This window comes from Anser cygnoides, chromosome 10, assembly GCF_040182565.1.
Source record: "Anser cygnoides isolate HZ-2024a breed goose chromosome 10, Taihu_goose_T2T_genome, whole genome shotgun sequence".
Lineage (NCBI taxonomy): Eukaryota > Metazoa > Chordata > Aves > Anseriformes > Anatidae > Anser > Anser cygnoides.
The window spans coordinates 6254453-6266506 of NC_089882.1; the positions used below are offsets into that span (position 1 = coordinate 6254453).

The following is a 12054-nucleotide window of genomic DNA, read 5'->3' on the forward strand; positions in this document are numbered from 1 at the left end:
TATTTAAGAGAAAGTGAGATACAACTACTTTCAGAGTAAGCTGTCCATTTGCAGTAAGTACAGTGAGAAGACCTGCTCCAAACATTGGAATTTTGTTTATTTTTCCTTTGCATTTGAAGACCACGTTTCCCAGTCATTACTTGCAGCATTACCACGAATTTAGAACAAAGGAAACGTATGCTGTAGCAGAAAATGGATTGAGTTTAATTTTCACTCTGTAAGTGGCCTCTTGTGCAAGTCATTGCAGCTCCCCATCCTCACAATCTCTGCTTCAACTGAAAATTCTTCAGAGGTAATGGCCACGTGAGAGATGATGCAGATATTAAGAGGCAATCTGCTTTGGGGATGCAAGGTGATGTTTTATACAAACACTAATGACACAGACTGTTCCTTTAACATGACACAAGGGCTTTATATTAATTTTAATAAAGGATCTGGTACGTGGTTATTTTTCTAGGAAAGCAGTATCAATTTAAAAGTCATAAATGGGAAAATGAGTTTTGCTTAACTTGGGGTCTACTGCTGAAAAACATTATGAAACCTTCCCTCAAATTGTGAGTTGCTATCAGAAAATATATCTTACACAGAAGTTTCTGGAAGGCTTAAGAATAGCATGACAGTTACATGGATAGATGTAAAATACTTTTGACATGCTTCTCTGCTAGAGCTTGATTCAGGAAAGCACTTCAGCATATGCTTGTGAGCTTTGCTGAAACAGAGCCCAGAAATGACACCCCTTTTGACAGCTTCCTTATAACTGAAGCAAATTAACCCTCTTGTGGGGCCCTCTCCCTGCCCTTGGCTACTCACACACAAGATGGAACAGATACAGGGTATGACACAGCCTTGCAGTGCTGGGGGACTTGCACCTTACTGGAGGACAGCATCTACTTGCAAATGGCATAAGGGAGCAGATGCATGTGGCTCTTCCCCTTTGTTTCAAGCAGCACAGTCTGACCCAGCTGAAAACAAACATGATTCTTACTGGTAAACAGTGATTTCAAACAGTAGCCCCATACACAACAGCCTTAAAAATGAAAGCTGTCTAATTCTCCCTTAATAGCATTTCAATAACACCACTATTGACTTGCCTACCCTATTGCATGCTGACAGAAGGAGTTATTTTGACAAGCAGAAAGAGAAACTTCAACTAGCTGCCTACTGACTGCAAGTTATTTGTATTCTCTGATGTGTTATCTACTGGAAGTATGTGCTGAGAGTGTTCATCTGGTAGAACAGACTCCCAGGAACTTAAGTTCTCCACAGTGTTCAAACGAATCAGCCCTAGTATCAGAATTTTTCATTTTAAAAATATCCCATTTCAAGACACACATTGTCTGTGAACTCTGTGCCGCTCATGCACGTAGACAGATTCAGATTTCCCCTCTGTCTCCTCATTTCTGTCATCCCAATAATTTGAGTCTATTCCCTCTTTCTTATTATTCCTTCTTTCCTGAAAAGAGCTACTGAACTTGCATCACTTGCTTACCCCAGTGCAAAAGTCAGAGCCTGTGTGGGGGGAGGTGGGACAGCATTTCTGCATTTTCTAGAGCTGCTCCATACATAAAAAGTCACCAGCCTTTCTTTTTCCTTGCTGTTGTCCCAATCTCCAAGCATCCCCAGAAACCCATAACGATTCAATGAGTTTGAGCATCGCTTCCATCCACAGAAACACGGAAAAGGCTACGCACAGTTGTCTTTTCCTTGTGCTTTCAGGATTAGGAATTTAGTCTACGCTGACGCAGTCTATAAGTAACAGCAATTAGGGTCTGCTTCTTAAAGAGAAAAAACAAGAGCTGTTGGAGGATGTGCTTTATGCTCCCCAAAGCAAAATTTCAAAATCTCTATTGAACAAAGAGTTAACCATCAAATATTACATTTTACACTGTAAAGGGGTGATTTATAAGAGACCTAAAGAAACTATAAAAGGAAATAATACTATGACCTATTGCTTAACACGGGCAAGTCAACACACATAATACTTGTTTAAAGCCCTGGTTCATTCGATTCACGACAGCAGCCCTTACTGAGTGGCTGAAGCCCTCAGGTACAGACTGCAGTCTTATTCCCCAGCACTATCCCTTAATACCTGTCTAGATATAACACTCTTTTTGTGCTATCATTTTAATTGAATACTAAAAAATAATAGTTCACTGAATGCAAGATTTACTATAACACATAAAAATAAAATGACAATAAAGTCATACACATAAATTAGGCGAGAAGCCCTGTAATCTAGTCTGTATCAATGCTGTATTTTCTTTCATGTCAATGTCTCATTCTTCATCTCCTTTGAAGTGCAATAAATTACCAGTATTGGTAAATATTTATATTCAGTTCTGCAGCACTGAGATACTGACAGTTAATATAAGTCTTCTAAAAAAAACCTTCCCATCTTCCCAAGACAACACAAATGTTTATCACATATGCCTTTGCGATCGTTTACATCTTTTGGGGAATGAGTTTTAGGATTATCTTTACTCTTGTCTCAACAACTTTAGCTAAGAAAACTACAACAAATTAGGACTCTGATAGCCGCATACATACTAGCTAAAATCAATAGCTTTAATTTTCACATTTAAACCTACAATTTTCATCTGACAGGCTCAGCAGGTTTTAATGCACACAACAATTTACTTTTACTGTTTTAATTGTTTTTAGTCAATCACTTTTATTGCTTCTCTGCATCTGACTAAACAAATTAATAGAGCTATGTTCATAAATGATTACTTTGTGAAATGGCTTAGTAGATACATTTGCCAGTTTCACCTTCGATTACTGCCAACATTAGTAATATTTATACCAAAAGGTACATTTATTCAGGTTCTATAATTAAGTGAGCAACAGGAACAGAAATAGCCAAAAAATCTATTTTGTGAGCTCCACAGTACCAAATTTCATCTTTCTAACAGCATTCTCTCCAGGACAAATGAAAATCAGCAAGACGTGCCTGCAGAGTGGGCCAAAAAGCTCTTCGTGGATCACAGAAAGACTCCTGCTTATATTCTTGCATCACCTTTTGGTTGAGAAAAAATGGTGCACGTACTCGCTGAAGCAGGAGATCCTGATGCACTGAACGAAACCCAGAGTCAATCTGATGGATCCTCAGCTTTTCTGTCTAAATTTAGACAGGTAAGGCTCACTTGACCAAAGAGAACACACAACCTTTCCACACACATGAGACAAATTACCCTAGCCAGTCAGCTAGAACGACCTTCACCTGAGATGTTCAAACCCTGAGCTCTAGATCTTGTTCCTTAACTCCTATTTTATTTTAATCTAATGGGACAGACCACCATAGAAACAGAAGCTAAAGCCAAAGCACCTTTCATCACAAGCTCCAAAGTCAGGGCCCCTCTGGCCATAGACATTTTGTTGTGTTTCAAGAGGCAGGCAGGAGACTACCACTGAGAACAGACTCCAGCCCGGGCTCAGGTCTTTCACCAGCAGTACAAGGGCTTCAACACCTTTAAAAGTTGAGAAAAATAGATTTTCTTCTACTTTCTGGAAATCTAATTGAATTTAACCATTAAAATAGCTTGCGACTTGTGTGAAGGACACTCTCCTTACAAAGTGGGAGGCTCTTGGTTTGACCCAGTCAGCCAAGGGAAGCCTGAAAGCAGTTTTTCTGCTCCTGGACGTGAACGGTGTTTTCACTTGTTCCTTCTCCGAACACAGAACTGCCGTACAGATCTCCGCTCTCCCTCCGCAGCCTGCACCCAGTTGTTCACAAGCAGGGAGGAATGAAGCGCCCACCACAGAACACGACTAGGCCACAAACACCATGAGGGAGAGGCCCTGAGCGGCGGGGAAGGGAGGCGCCTGGCGTGCTGGGCCTCAGCACCCCGGGGCACCCCGGAGCACACCATGCTGGGCACGGGCCCACACGCCTGGCTCTCCAGAAGCACCCAGACATGCTCCTCCAGCCGTTAGGTGCTTCAGCCACAAGTAACGTGCCCATTTCTCCTTCTGCCCACACCTACGTTATCACCGCTTCTGTGGTATGTTGAGGATTAAGCAAACACATCTCCTGATTTTGGGAGAGTCAGTCCTTTCCTGTCATTATGTTTGTTAAACATCTTGCCTTGTGAGAGAGGAAAAATTTACTTACAAAGCTCTCCTTCCCACGTTTACTGAGTGTGTTCTGTCTTCCGATTAGCCCCAGAGTACTAAACCAGCTGCTGCTTTTGTAGAATAGCTAAAATGATTCCACATTGGTCAAAACTGCTGACATCAAACTAGTTTTTCATTTAATATTCCTACATTATATCACTCATATTTGATTTAAACCCTCATTGAACACATGCCCTCAGAACCATTCTGGGTTTAAAGCTGTAGGAAACTGATAAACTGCATAGCGTGGTCAAAAGGCTTTTTACTATTCTTTTAGAAACCTGCATAATGTTATATGAAAGAGCCCTGATTGCTAGCTAAGGCTGCTAGGTACCTCATGAATATAAACCAAATATATTAATTCTTTCAGTCCTTGAGCTACCAAGCCAACACTCTACTGCAATAAGAAAATCATAAAAAGTATGTATCGCATCAGGAATGTGTCTTACTACACATGTAAACTGCAAAGAATGAATCTTTACCTCCTGTTGAGGTCCGTGCAAAAATACAATTCAGATTTGTTTCAGGGCTCTCCATTTTCTTTAAATCAGTTCCTTAGTGTAAATAGATATCACTCTTATTTTAAGTTGCTTGGGATTAAACAGTTTCAGGCCCACATGCAGTTTTCACAAACATACCCCTTACTTCCCTCTCCACAGCGAGGAAACAGAGACTTAGTGGTAGAATATGATTTTAAAGGCCAGTTTTCAAACAAGACAAGACCTGTTGAAACTCTGTTCTTGATCACTTGTCCTATGATACCAGAAGACCCCAACCTGAAATCAGGCTACACTGCCCTAGCCATACCATGCAGAAAAGCCTTTAGGTCCCTGTCAATACAGACTAAATAAATAGGACAAGCAGGAAGCAGGCAACTAAAATAAATATCTTGCCCCAGGACACATAGAAAGTTTATGTCCTAACAAAGAAGCAGATACAGATTTCTTGATTCCCAGTCCCTTACATTCAATGCCATCCCTTCTCACTCTAAAAAATAAATACATAAGAGGCAAGGCATCAGCCTACAGCATTACTGTCAGACAGCTCTCCCAGGAAGGCAGAGCTACACCAAAGACCAGCCTGGACCATGGGACGAGCTGGGGACAGAAGCCAAGGCTAAAACTTGCTCGAGTTTTTGAGAAGTTCACTGCTTGGCAAGATCCCTCCTTCTGTCTCATCTACCTGAAATGGAAAAGATTTGACATCGCATACCGTGCCAAGCCCCCCCCCCAGAACATTCAATAAACTTTTACAGAGACATTACAGGGTGCATTCCTAACACACACATTAATATATTAGGAACACATTGTTTTCTTCCCCCCACCAAACTCCCTCTAGCATAGCAACTCATATGCAACACAGAGCTCACTAGAAAGTAGCCAAAATAGACGAAGAAAAGCACATCCAAGCTGTAAATCATATCAGCCCATTGCAATTAAACACATTCAAACTCTAAATCCCAGAAAACAGACTTTGTAATGATACAATTGCTGACTGCATCTACCAAAAACTCTATTGCTGCCCTTCAAACGTGCTCTCCATGGCTAAGCACGCAGAAGCTACTTTACTGCCAATTCTTCCACTGATGGCACATTTTATTGACAAAATACAGCTGAGCCACCTAAAGCAATTTCAGCTACAGAATAACCTTTCACACAAGAAGCTCACCAGCTCTTTCATCCATTTGCAGTAGGTTTAGATTAGCAAACAACACACAAATTCAGATCCTTTGAACAGCCTCGTGTCAGTTGACGGTTAAGGACAGGGTAATGTTGTAACAGTGTTTTTTTCCTCTGAGTTCTGGGAAGCAAAGCCTTCTTTCCTCAAAAGTAAGAGGTTTGGATTCCCACTCCACCACAAACCATTTGATCTACCTATACATTTTCTCCCCTTTTCCAGTTTCCCCTTTCCTTTGTCTTACTGCTTTCCACATCATAAGTTTCTCTTACACTTCTTAGTTTAAATAATGCCACTAGGAAAAAAAAAAGAAAAAAAAAAAAAAAGTTGCACGGTCTTTCCACAGGCTTAAAAAGTACCAGATGTACACAAGTCCATCACAAGCACAACCCCGGCATTGGTGTTGCTGTGCGTAACAACTAGCTAGCAAAAATGAGGCTACACAGCCACAGTCAGCCAAGTTCCCCATCAAATAAATATTATCACTTCTAAAACCAGGAGGCTGCAGCATAAAATTCTCTTAAATACAGCTGTATAAAGGGGGAAAGAATTTGCTCTGTATTACAGAACAAATCACAAATCATAAAACATGTCAAGGCTCGGAGCTCTGCATTAGAGAAGTTTGCTAGGAAGAGAAAGTTTTAGAAGCTACTTTTACTCGGCTTAATCCTGCATTCCTGTCAAGTGTGTCCTTCTTGTGAGTGTCTGATCAAAGATCTTACGGTTGACCTCTCAGATTCTGTCCATCGATCGCTCAAAGTGCTAGTTTACTACCAGCTGCCCTTAACAGCTGTCCAGTGCTGACTGTCCTGCCCTCTCCAGCTCTGTGTACGTGGAGAACTCCAGGGCTTGGTGGGAAAGGGCAGAGACCTTGCAGCAGCACCTGCTCCCGCGGACTCCTGCCTAAAGCACTCACTCTACCAGGCAGCCTGATGGAAGAAGATAAATTCACTAATGCATTTGTACCAGCGTAAGCCCCAAGCAGACTGCTACAGAAGTGCAGCTGAGTAGTGCCTGGCATCACCCTGCAAGTTTCCACAGCAGCATTAGGCACCCACGAGTGCAAATACCTACCGCATGAAAGCGGCCAGAGCCTCGCATGAGCAGCTCCTGTGTTTCAGCTCCATTCTCAGATGGAGAGCACGCACAGGAGTGCCAGACACAGCAGCTAGCAATCTGCCACTAATTGCAGAAGAATGATACATCTGCAACAGAGATTTATCCCTGCAGAAGGTGCTACATGGGGAAATCATTTCAGCCACAGGAGGTTGGCTGACTTTTCTCAGACTTTTAATTAACCCCACGAAAAAGAATTCAGGACTCACACCTAAGACCCCTCTAAGGGTTCACAGATCAAACCCAGTTTGTTTCAGGATGTACAAGCAAGCTGAAGCTGCTGCTATCCCAGATGAGCTGTTTTATTCACAGCTCAGTTGGAAAGAGCAAAATCTGGTTATTTATTCCTACTTGTTAGGAACTGACCAAAGTCACAGTTAAAAATAACACTAAAATCAAAGCCAGGTCTGACAGCAAAATGCCACATAAAAAGAACGAATCCATACAGTACTTGCCCAGGCCAGGAAGGCACACAGAGCAGCAGAAGTCGAGGAGCACACAGGGTAGGTCGTGCTATCACGCCTGATGGCCGGATGCTTGTTTCTCCTGGCTGTGCAGCCATACCAGGTCACATACAGCGAGCTCAGACACTTGTTGCACTGCTCTTTTGGAGATCACAGATGTACCAGAAGGCTGGCAAGAGAGCTCACCTGTTCCTCTGCCTATGCTTTTCAGTTCACCTGCACAACATCAAAACATTTATTTTAAGCTCCATGGTAGCCACATGGTTCATACTTTTTTTTTTTTTTTTAAACGCACTCCACTTCCCCAAGGTCACCTTGTTACTTTCTGCATAACCCAATGGTAACGCAACAGTCCCGCACTGGGCCTGAGAAACCACTGCAAAATTGCTTGCTAATGTCTCATGAGGAAAACATACTTCTGTTTGGAAGCAAGTGTATTGGTTGTGTTCCTTCTCTCATTAACAAAAGCTGATCAAAGCCATACTGCTCCCTCAAGATGTTGCACTCTTTAAACTATTGCAGCTTCCTAAAAGACAGCAGCGGCTTAAGCCCAAACAGCTAACACCCACGACGGGCCATTTTCAAACAACACTGAGGGGAGGGCTGTTGATCTTTCCACGATCTGAAGGTCTGGCCGGACCAGAACTACTCAGCCCAAATTCAGCTGGAGTAATTTCAGAGTCTTACTTCTTTTCTCCTCCCCATTAGAGTGGGGTGCACCACCCCAGCCCCACTGAAGAGACAGATGCTCTTCATCAGACTACCTCCACAGTCCTTTCCTTTTATTTCCCACAGGGTGCCCCATGACCAAGGAGAGGAGGCTTAAAAATCCCCCCTTTGTCACCAGGCACCCAACCCTGTGCCCAGGATTACAAAGTATTCTTACTAGAAGCCTCCCTCCCACCTCTCCTCCCAAACCGACTGCTCAGTTAGTGTCCCAGCCGGTTTATTAATGCATCACGTCTCACCACATCACATAGCTTTCATTCCGGCAAAAGCAGAAAAGGCAGGTTTCATTGAATGAAAAACAGTAGCTTGATTTTCACTAAGGACAAGCTCAAGGAGAAGACATTATCATCGTTACCCCTACAGAAACAACAGAAATTGTTGTTTTTTGTAGAAGCCCAGCCTCTTTCTATCCTTCTCCAGTACTGCGAGGCTGACGAGTTTCTACTGCTACCAGCTGGCAGGCACACTCCCAGCTGATGGAAATTAGATGGTAACAGTGAAGACCCTCACTACATACTCATGTGAAGAAAAGGGTTGCTTTCAAAGTCTTTGCTTTCTCATTGACAAATTGTTTTTTATTTCTAGTTTTGTGTTAACTGTAGAAAGTTGTGACTATTTTCTAAGTGTCTGAGGATACACTGCTAGGCATTACAAAAGGAACATCTATATACTGACCCTTTTACAAAGATGTAGAAAAAAATGCAAAGATTAAGTTAATGTTTTTCATTATGTTCCTAAATTGGAAGTTAATTTTATTATTTAAAAATCCTGCAAGAATGTAGTAATATTAAAGTTGAAATTTCCACTGTAAACATTTTAAATGGACGGGAAGAAAAAAATCATGTTTAAAAGCTAGCAACTTAGCAACTACAGAATAACTTAGCTCTCAAACTTGATAATTCTCCAGGTTCAGACACAAAGACATGAGACAACTATATGGGCCTACAGAGAGTATTTACTCTGAGAAAGCCTGCCCAAGGGTTGTGAAACAACGGAGTCCTGCAAGAGTACCTCAGTAATGCAGAACTGCTGTGTTTAGAGAACAACGCGCGGATCACATAGCCAAGACTTCTATTTTAGCAGCGTAACTGCCAGATCTCCAAACAAAGACTCTGCACCTAGTTCTAGTCCTTGCCACACACAGACCCCTCTGAGTACATACATTTAAACAAGACAGCCAAGACCTGCAGTTAGAAAGAGAGATCTGAAGAGGAGAGCCTTTGGTACATGAAGCACAGCTCTTTGACTGAGTTGAAAGTCAAAGAGAATGTAGAAAGGAATAAATAATCAAAGGAACAGAAGTAGAAAGAAGCTGATAAGACTCTGAGAGGTACAGAGGTATTCTGATATTCCTAGAGCACCAAGAAAGCAAGGCATTTCTTCTGTTGTTGAAAGCAGATGTTGTTGTAAACTACAGTATTACATAGAAAGAAGTGCCTCATAGTAACAAAAGTTTTGTATTGTCCACATGATTTTTTAATTTATTCCCTATACAACAGGAGAATCAGAGTTGTATGCGTTCAGAGAAAAAAAAAAAGGGAGTAAGTTTGGGCATCACCCAAAAGCCCAGTGATCAGAGCAGTTACTTCAGTTGGGAAACGACGTATGTCAACATCCTGCTCCCAGGTTGTTCGGGAACTTACATGAATCACTCCTAGAATAAAACGTGGAGTGCAGTCATTTACCTGGGACTGGTGTGGGATGAGGGGGCCCTGGCACCATCACATCTGAAGGCAAGGTCCTGGGTGGGGAAACTGCATGGAGCGAGGCCCATGTAAACACAGACAGTCCTTCCTCGCTCAGGTTCCCAAGGAGATAACCGGTGCCAGCAGAAAGTAGGAGTCTCTCTGTCTCACACATAAACAGTCATTTACCTTGACAGAGAAGCTAGCCTGCCTCCTTAGCATCTGTACAAGTTATTATTAAAACAGAACACAGACCCACAAGCTCAGAAAAGAGCACCCAAACTAATTGGGACTGATTTATAAGCAAAGATAAAAGTAAATATGAAACAGGTGAGGGGAGTGGCTCCAATGGGAAAGATTTGGCCCCTAAAAACGTATGCTAGAAGAACCAGGAAACTTTTAAGTATATCTTGGGGAAATGGGATGAAATAAAGTTTATGAAGAACATCAGGAAAAGAAAAAAACAATCCTGACAGGCAAATACCCGAGAGAGCAGAATTGTCTAAAACATCTCAAGCAACTGAGCTTTATCACATCTCTTCTGAAACTAGAGTTGAAAATGCTTTAGGTAATGAAAATAAGAGATAAAAAAGAAACTATCTAGGGGTAGCATCAGCTGCATCACTTACAACTGCCCTGACACCTGGCCTCTTTCTCAATTGTCTTCTAAATCCATAACTCCTTTTCCTAAGCACTATGGGCAGAAAGAATAGATCATAACCTTCTTTTGGCAGCACATCGCGCTGAAAAGCTTTCTGTTATTCAAAGTGATTTCACGAGACCCCTTCCACTTGCTGCAACGGTTTGCGTAACTTGGGGGACTGTCAAGAGGAAGACCCCAGGTGCGGATGTGGTGCACCGTGTCCCTTCCCTCAATTTCTTGTAGCACACTTGCTGCTGAATCCTTGCCAGGACTGGTCCAGCTTGAAGAAACAGGAATTTAACTTCCACCCTGCTGTAACCTGCAGACACAGCACCTCCCACCTGTGGGCCAGGAAGGAGCAAAGCCTCCCGAAATACTCAGCTCCCAGGGTGGTACCCCTATACCATTGCCAGGGCCCGTTCTGTGTTGTAAATGCTGTATCGGAGCGTTTATTTACTCTAAAGCTCCACCTCCTGGAGGCATGGGTTAATACCGAGGCCGCCTATCTTTCACTTGCAGGCTAAAAGTTTGCAAAAGCGTGAAACTTAAAGTTTGGGGCAAGATTTAAAACGGTGCGAGCAGCCCAGGTTTGTGAGGCCAAAAACAAGCAAAGCCAAATAAACAAATAAACGAGACAAGCTCAGAAGCCGACCTCCTGGCCTGGGGGAGGTCAGTTTAATTACTCAGCGGGTAATTTTTGACAGGGTCGCTGCGGCGGCTGCCTTCAGCGCCGCGCTGGAGCCCCCCAGGGCCCGGCTGCCCCCCGTCAGGAAATGGCGGCGCCGCGCCCGGCCCGCAGCGCCCTCTGGCGGCAGCGCCGCCCCGGGCCGGGCCGGGTGTAAGGGTAACGGCAGAAACGGAGGGCTGAGTTGCAACTGCACAACAAAACCCCTCTTCCCCACCCTGCTTTTGAGCTCCCTTTCCTCGTCCCTCTTCTGTGATCAGTGTTCAGAGGCATGTGAACAAGTGGACCTGGAAGACTTTTGGGGCACATCTGGAAGGACCATGGAGCCCATGGCAAGAGAGGCAGCTGCTGACACATATTTGTGTTGCCTTTGACACATTTCTAGTGGCTACCTCTGTTCATTTGATGTCACATCACCAAGCACATTGCAAAGGCCCGTTTCACAAGCATTGGTAGATCTGCTGCCAAGCAGTCCCAGGGCATCTCTCTACCAGATTACTGCAATAGACTAGTGACAGTGAGAGGTGAATGGAGCTAAAACTGTCTGAAAACGTAACGGTCATGGTGAGGGATCAGACCAGCCTGGGCAGCAGGAGCGACACGGCTGTAGTTGGAGCTGTTGGCTACCACAGCTTGCACGTAGCCCACCAGCGCGAGCCCTCCTTCTGCTACACAAATACACTTCTGGCACTGAAGGCCCTAACACAACCTACTGTGCTTTTTGACTAAATACAAACTAATGACGCAAAAGTAGAGCTCGATTGTTAAGATAAAGATCAGGCCTTCTGCTTTCATTAGCCCCCTTCATTGTCCTTATTCCCAGCACGGTTTAAGGTCAGTTTGATTCCTGCAGGTATCTGCTCTGGGTCCAGCTGTGTTACAGACAAGACAGCATGGTAGCATAAATATCCCAGAGAGCAGGCGGAGCACAATGAGGTGAGA

At 43.4% G+C, this 12054-nt stretch overlaps 1 long non-coding RNA gene across 7 annotated transcripts in view; it reads right to left on the reverse strand.

Moving 5' to 3' along the window:
• Nucleotides 1–11829, reverse strand: part of LOC106035457 (uncharacterized) — a 132023-nt gene extending 120194 nt beyond the window's left edge. For 3 of the 7 annotated variants that reach the window (XR_010833943.1, XR_010833939.1, XR_010833942.1), the window contains exons 1-2: nt 9785–11829; nt 7362–7586 (exon numbers count right to left, since the gene is read on the reverse strand). This is a non-coding gene — a long non-coding RNA (uncharacterized lncRNA). Of the gene's footprint in view, nt 1–7352; nt 7587–8338; nt 9039–9784 lie in introns of those variants that run through there. The other 4 variants (XR_010833941.1, XR_010833944.1, XR_010833940.1 and 1 more) reach the window with 4 other exon arrangements.
• Nucleotides 11830–12054: the final 225 nt, after the last annotated feature.